This window comes from Pelobates fuscus, chromosome 7 (genome assembly GCF_036172605.1).
Source record: "Pelobates fuscus isolate aPelFus1 chromosome 7, aPelFus1.pri, whole genome shotgun sequence".
Lineage (NCBI taxonomy): Eukaryota > Metazoa > Chordata > Amphibia > Anura > Pelobatidae > Pelobates > Pelobates fuscus.
Window position 1 is genome coordinate 151,497,271 of NC_086323.1, and position 8,071 is coordinate 151,505,341.

Consider the following 8,071-nt stretch of genomic DNA (forward strand, 5'->3'; position numbering starts at 1 on the left):
AGAGGAGAAGACAGGATAATCGGAATAACGAGCAAAACAATCGGTAACCAGAGAGCAACACGAGAAAACTGCACTACAGGTATCACAAGACCACAACAGGGCACTGAGAGACAGGAAAGGTAAGTATAAATACCCTAGGTTTAATTCTGATTTGATAACTTCCAATCAGAATTAACAATCACACGTGGGAGATATCTACACCTCCCACTGTGATTGTGGTACTGTTGCTTTAACGCCGTGTCACTCACGTGACCCCGGCGTTTGCATAAATTAACGACCTTCCATCGTGCAGCATTATACATGCTGCCGCTGGGAGGCGTGGAGGATGCGAGCGGCGAGCGGCGGAGTGGAGACGCCGCTCGCCGACAGGTAGGAGGGGGAGAGACCGCGGGCGGCGATGGACTGAGGGTGAGTGCTGCAAGTTGCGTGCAGCCTCCCCTCATAGCCGCCCGTGGACCCCTGACAGGTAGGCTTAGACGCATTACTTGAAGTGGGAGATTTACCTGCAAGGCCACATTGCCTGGTAACCCTGGCACGATCTGAGGAGTCACCGTCCACATCAAGAGTCGAGACCGGGTGGCAGTTTCTTCTCACGGCCCTAAGTCTGCAAATGACCTTCGACAGTTTACACCTACAGGAAAATAGCAGCTCATGGACCGGCTGCTAAGAAACAGGTCGCAACCCCACGTACAGTGGATCTAACAGCGGATAGTGTTTTCCCACATTTGAGGTGCCTCGACAGCTGGAATCTTCATCGATCCGTCTTCTGTCACTCCTCGCAGTTGAAAGGTCCGTTTGCGATGGCTCTAGTAACTTCCGGATTAGGTACCAGCGAAACAATCAGCTTTGGATTAGTTGGTTGAGCGTTAAAACAGCAAATACCAAGCCTCCTGTCATGTTATAAAATTGTAGATTATGCTAGCTTTAGTGTACCTATAATCTTAATTTTATTAATGACAGGAGGCGAGTATTTCCCACCCTTTCTTATTCCTCCCTTGTTTAATTTTATAGTTTGGGTTCATCAGGTACGTATGCAACTCTGCTTGTTGTCTCTGCTACCTGTCACTTGTTCTTGTCTATTTTTTCATAAGTAGGGTTGGGATCTATGCAGGCTTTGGTATTTTCGGTTGCTACATTGGGTACCTACATGTTTATTCAGAGTACATTTCATTGGATAATCAACCTGTTTTTCTCTTGTTTCAGTTTACAGTCCATCAACGCTATCTGGTTCGGCAGCTCTTTTCGGATGGTGGACATTGTTGTATTCATCGTATCTAGGACTTTGTTTCTTCCCCATTATGTTTTCTGCCTTGTGATCTGTTTTGTCGCAGCTTGAAAGAGGAAATGATGCATGGGGAGGGGAGTTTTATAGTACCTAATTTTTTTCTGATTGGTTGTTTTCTGTGCTGCTGTGGAGTTCTAGTAAAGAGAGACTTAAGCAAATACTCGCCTCCTGTCATTAATAAAATTAAGATTATAGGTACACTAAAGCTAGCATTATCTACAATTATACAACTAAATTACAAAGATGTAAATAATTAATACATTCACTTACCCTTTTAAATCCTTCAAAAAAATATTACTAACATTAAAAAATATTTTCTGGGGCGGGGCCTGACAGCCAAGATGGCAGGACGCACATTTTGAGAGCTCCTGCTACGAGGGGCAAAAGTGTGAAACTATCGAGGTAACTAACGATGCAAACGGCAAGCGGTACCAGGATCCGGACGCAGAACAACACAGCGAACACAACGGTACCAGTCCGGCACCGGAGCGCTGCAGACGCACTTAAACTGAACTCGAGACCTACTCCCAAGCGGGACCTGAGACCAGAGAGAAACGGCCAACACACTCACAGGCATAAGCAGAAGCCTACTCCAGCCCTGCTGCCCCCCCCCCCCCCCCTGGACCGGTGGGGGTCATCCCGGTCCTCGCTGGGAACGACCCCCACCTACTTTTCTGACCAAGCTGCGAAACCCCCAAGTAAACGGGACCCACAAGGCCCACCTAAAATGGCGGCACGGACGAAGCTAAGGCGGGAAACAGCGCCGGGGTCCCCACACGACGAAACTCACGACTTCAAACCGTTAAGCGGGACCCGACCCACCTCACACTCACCGGTCCCAGAGACCATCAACCAGCGAAGCACAACCTGGCACACAAATAAGCACCAAGCTAGCTGTGAAGCGGATCGAGATACACAGAGAATGCAAGCGGACAGAAGACACCGGCGAGGAGGGCCCTCCAGGCACACCAGGGAGAGATCCGGGTTTGGACACCCACTCAACCGAAGGTACATCACACAGTCGGTACCACAACGAGCCCCCCCAGTGACAGCTCCCACCAGCCGACTTAATGTAAGCTGGGAAAGCCTGCTGCGTGACACAGCACTTCTCCCCAAGGCGGTGGCTGAGCACCGTGCCGTTGCTCTGAGGCATGCCCAGGGGGACACCAGACAAGCAAAGTGGCACCTGCTCGGATCAGGCCCGAAAGCAAGCGAGCCGTGGGGTGACAATGGAGAGGGACTGAAGCATCCACCCGCAAACAACCCCCCTTCCCTGGGCATTGGCTGAACTTTCTAACTTTTGGACTGCATCAGAGCCGCCAGGTTTATTAGACCCAACAGCTTCTATACGCTCCCTAATGCCACTTTACTTACCTATAATATAAAAAAATGTACACAATTCTGCAGCCATTATGCCTTTAGTATCTCCCCTCTGTTGTTGCAGTCCCTGCACACCATCCTTCTTATTTGTTTAGTTATTCTGCTCATTATTTAATCTATTATTTAGACCTATGCCTTGCTCAATCAGCTCTTATTATTGCGAATACCCTAGCATGATCTACCTACCCTTGATACGGTTGGGGGGTCAATACAATATACGCTGTTGTGGGGTGTGTGAAAACTTTGCGGTTTTATTTTACTTTACTTTATTAGAGTTAAACATATTTTGACAACATAACCAATTAGTCACGCATGCTAGCCTATGCCGCGCTTACTTAACTTACCTACACATAGCGACTAATCTCAGCCTACACCACACAAACTAAATACCCACCGAGCTTCAGTTTACCTATCAGAGGTATATATTGTACCAGCATAACTTAGACCACTTCAAGCTACTTGACTGTAAGGTTTACTCTGACACAGCCAACCTGTCAAGCATCACTCCACTTATTTTACCTCTTACTACTATGCTACGAGCGGCTTATAACTTGCACCCTGCTATATGTCTCCTGTTAACAGTACAACTAAACAAACATAACCCAATCTAATACAAGAAATAACTGCTAAGAATCAACTATTTTAATCACTATAAGAGTTTAACTGTTCTATAACATTGTCAGACTTACTTTTATGTACCTCTAGTTTACTGAATTGACAATTTGCATGTCTGCTTTATATACTGCCTTAAAACGAATAAGCGTGTGTTATAAAAAAAAAAATATGTGCACGGTTTCAATGCCATAACTATACGATAACTGTGATATGCTTCGACTTACAAACGCTGTTGTGGCGTGGTAAGCTGTATTGTACCATTTATGCACGCAAAAATAAAGAATTCAAAAAAAAAAAAAAAATTCTGGATTTCTAACATAATATTTGCACATCTTATTTTTCATGGTTTGGCAAACCTGCATCAAGCTATTCTACAAAGCCCAAACCAGCAGACACATGCTACAGCTCTACCCTCTGTTCAAAATGATTACTGCATCTTCTTAGCTCTTACTGTCTATGGCACGAGAAGCAACCTTCAGCACTCCAGATGTTGTGGACTACATGTCCCATCATTCTCTTACAGCCATAATGTGGGCAAAGCATCAGGGGAGTTGTAGTCCACAACATCTAGGGTGACTCTCAGTGGAGTCTACTCCCGTATGGCATAATTTTATTCAACAGCAGTTTTTGGACAAGAAACTAAACCGGAGTTTATAAATTAATAGGATATTGATTTTTTGGATTTCAATCAAATCTACCTCAAAAATGAAAACTCTTTATGGGCTGGAATATTTTATAGAAATTGAATTCTGAATTTCTTTCTGGCATTAAGGATTAGAGAAGCAAAACAAGTGCATTGCTTAAAGAAGTGAGAATATTGAGTGCATGTGCATCCGACACATGTCACAGTGAGTGCCCCCTACTCAATAAAAGACAGCGATTAGCAGGTGCAGGGTCATTTTTAACGTAATTACTCTATAGCACAGGGCAGACTCCACTGAGAGTCACTTCCAGAAAGGTCACTACAAATGATACATTATTATGCATAGATGCAAAGACTGATTATCTAAAACTCCTTAATTTGTTCTGGCATTCTTTCCCATAGCCAGCTTGGCTTCCAAATAAAAATCTGCTCCAACAGCTGTCACCATTACTGTGTGTTCCTAACATATAAACACCCTGCTTCCCGCTATTGTGATCTCAAAACACAGAATTATCGTACTGACAAAGACGATGCATGCTCGCACAATGTCCCCCTGACTTTCACACACAAAACTTCCGTAGGGTGTACCTTGCCTGAAACTGGTATACAATGAGGAAGATTCCCATTTTTAGTTCTTTGTCATCTTTGTCAATAAAATGAATCAGTTCCTACAATGAAAGAACAGGTCAAGTTTAAACAATGAAAAACAACTTAGAAACAAATTGCAAATGTTTAGTAAGTCTCACTGCAAGCTTCCTGAAAAGAGGTCTATTTTTTAACTTCCCTTATTGCACAATGTGTTTACTTTAGAAATTATTATCTTCTGCTCTGTTTATTGCCTTTGAGAGACTGCAGCAACCTCCTGCATGTTATTAAAGATGAATTAACAGAGCAGGAGATAATAACTTCTAAAGTCAACACACTATGTTGTAAAAGTGAAACCTATTTTCGTGTAGGCTGTGTGAGGTGTGACAAAGAATTGAGCTGTGAGACAGCAGGGCATGAGCTATATACCAAAATTCCTTATTAAATGAGAGATGATTTAATGCTTAGAGTATCTCTATAAAGCAGCTCATTTATATGTACAAGAATATGTTTACTCACAAAGTCCCTTGGGCATGCATACTTTTAAATGGTTTTAACACATGTGCGGTTTACAATCTAGTCTATTATGACCTCTCTTTATAGTAGAGATTAGTTTTTTTCCCGTGCTTTAAATACATAATTATGACTGTTCATGGTTACATTTTTTTATTTTTTTTATTTTGATAGTCACATAGAAGAAAAAGTGCAAATAGAAGCCAGAAGCAACATTGGTATGGATTGTATTGCGCAACCTACACTATAGATTAGCTGTTGAAGTTGTAATCAAGCCGTCAGCACTCATTATGATATGGCTGCTTGGTCCGGAGGTTGAGTGACATAAACATCTGTTAGAAAGCAGTTCCTAGCAATGCCCACAATCTGCTGATTCAGTCCTATAACTAACACACATAGGAGTGAAAGAGCTTCACACAGCAGCTTGACAGGGAAAACATATTGCAACGATGTGCAAGCCGCACCAAACACTCAATGACAAGCTGATATCACAAAATATTTTCAAGAAAGACAGCCATATGAGGACTTATCAGGTTTGTATGAAGAAACGACTCTGTACTTTAAAAGAAATATTCATGTAGACAAGCCAGGTCCCAGCGATGTAATTACACAGCAGAGTCATTTTCAGGACCCAAGGACGAGTTATTAATGTTCCTCTCTTTAATGGAATAGGAAAGATCTCTCGGCATGCATAATGATTAAAGGGACACTCTAACCACCAGGACCACTACAGCTTAATGTGCTAGTTTTAGTGTAAAAAGTCTGTCCCTGCAGGATCTCGTTTGCTTTTCTGTGAAAAGGCAGTATTTCTCATTAATATCTCGGTATACCTCCAGTGGGTGCCACTCAGACAACCATTAGAGGCACTCCATCCTTATAGTCCTGTATTGTATGTAGGACTTGTGTTTGTCATCCTCATGCTCTGCATGAAGACGCCAAATGTTCCCCATAGAAATGCATTAATATAATACATTTCTGTAAGAAGATGTTGATTGGTGCAGCACAGTAGGTTTCCAAATGCTTCTCTCTAGAGAAGCATTCAATTGGCCAAGATAATAAAGAGGATCTTACAAGACTGGTATGAGTAAACCATTTTGCACCCAATTGACATGTGCATCCCACTTCTGCAGAGCTGCAGAAATCAGATACTAAAACCGTCAGCCATTAATTTGCTGAGAGCATCAGCTGATTGCTCTCAACCAAGTAATGATGTGCTTAGAAATATGCACAGAATTGATATTACCCACACCAAGACTATTTATCTGGGCTGCCTAATGGCTCCCCAATGGTGCCATCCAATGATGCATGCAACATGTTTTTTCTGTCATATGTCTTAAGTAATATCCGTTTCTTTATCGTAATATCCGTTTCTTTATCGGATTTATAAAATCCCATTTTTTATTTAAAATACCCTTAATGAGGATTTAGTGGCTATTTTCATAAATCATTTATAATTGCACACACTTTATTTCTGACTAAATATCCTTATTAGATAATTGGGTTTATAAAAGTGATTAGTGAATGTATAAGCTTCCTCTTAGTAAATAAAAAGGGAACAGATGCTCAGGAATATATCCAAATCATCTGTTTAATTACAAGCATTTAATAAATAGGTGTCTGTATCACTTTTTTAATCATCTAAGTTAATCAAGGTTTTCTGAAGTGTTAATCTATTGTTCTGCGCTCTAATTTTTTTTTTTAATTACTGTTGCATCGTATTACATTTTTAAAATGTCAGGCATCCTCTTTGGGAAATGTAATAAATCATGTGTTCTGTACAGAGTCAGTGCAATCTCAAGCATATTATTCTCTCACACCTGACCTTGGCAACATAATGTCGGCTCCATCCTGTATAGTTAGTGCTGCACTCCCCAACCTTTTTTTGGACCAACACTCACTTGAACAAGAGAAATATTTCCAAGGCACTCCTTTTATCTTTTTCTTTTTAGCTTCATCAGCAGCTTACAAAATATGCAAAAACTTACTAGAGAGGCACACATACTTTAAGGAAAATACATTTTGTTTTAATTAATTACCTGATGGGAGTCTCAAGTTGAAACTTATTAAAGAAATAAAAAAACAAATTTTAACAACTACATTAAACCTATTACAGCCCAGAAGTAAATGTCTTCACGGCACACATTAAAGCGGCCCGAAGAACACCAATTTGCCACTGCACACATGATGATAACTACTGCTCTGCCTCACTATTGTTATAATTGGTTGGGAGTTGTGGAACCTTCCATAACAAAAAATATGTGAATTCCTTACTTCGAAACCAATATATTAATATTAAAGGGGCACTATAGTCATCAGAATAACTGTAGCTTAATGTAGTTGTTCTGGTGAGCAAAGTGCATCCTTCCAGTCTTTTTGCTGTAAACACTTACTGCCTTTTCAGAGAAATGCCTACCTTCTGACAATGTCAGCTAATCCAATGTTTTTCCTATGGGAAAGCAATGGATTGGCTGAGATAATCAATTCTGATTATGTCAGCCAAGGAGGTGGATCAGGAGCACGGTCAGCGCCAGCGGACTCGCATGGCACTGGGAATAAGGTACCTTTTCTTACCTTTTAAGGGGGGCAAAGAGGGCAAGCCACTTAAATGGTGGTTTCAACACTATTGGGTCAGGAATACACATTTATGTTCCTGACCCTGTAGTGTTCCTTTAAATATGCATTACATACTAAGAAAACCATACATTATAAGCAATCCAGAAAACAGTTAGGTCTTCTAGTCCATCTGGATAGAAAGAAGCAAACTGAAGATATACTTACAAGGAAAGGATATTTATAGGCCCCATGAGAATCCATATGTCTTCTCCTGCATTGTGATTGGCTGTTACATACACTGAAGCCAATGTACAAAAAATGTTAATTGGAGAACTTTCACTTTATAATGATCATTTGAGATACAGGATATGTCGTAGCTTTGTTTTCTGTTTTTATTTTAAAAAATATATAATTAATCAATCAGATAGGAAAGGGAGAATGTTAATTAAATTTGAATCCCCCCCTCCTATAATATTGTAAAGCACTATGGAATCATT